The sequence below is a fragment of the Mytilus galloprovincialis genome, chromosome 6 (assembly GCF_965363235.1).
Source record: "Mytilus galloprovincialis chromosome 6, xbMytGall1.hap1.1, whole genome shotgun sequence".
Taxonomy (NCBI): Eukaryota; Metazoa; Mollusca; class Bivalvia; order Mytilida; family Mytilidae; genus Mytilus; species Mytilus galloprovincialis.
Window position 1 is genome coordinate 39,130,116 of NC_134843.1, and position 272 is coordinate 39,130,387.

The window sequence follows — 272 nt, forward strand, 5'->3', positions numbered from 1 at the left end:
AGGAAGACATTACAAACATTTGGCAACACACATTCAAATTCCAATTGCATAACTTATGTAATCTTGTGTACATTTTACTTAAAAGGTAGATACTTGTTGATTCTCTAGTGGAACACGACAATGTGAAATCATTTGATAATGTTAAACCATATGATAATATATACTCAGTGATGACATATACCCTGACATGAGGTATGAGTTAAAACATTGATTAAGGTACTCATTATTTATCAGCATGGGGTTTGAGTTATTATATTTTGATTATCTTACGT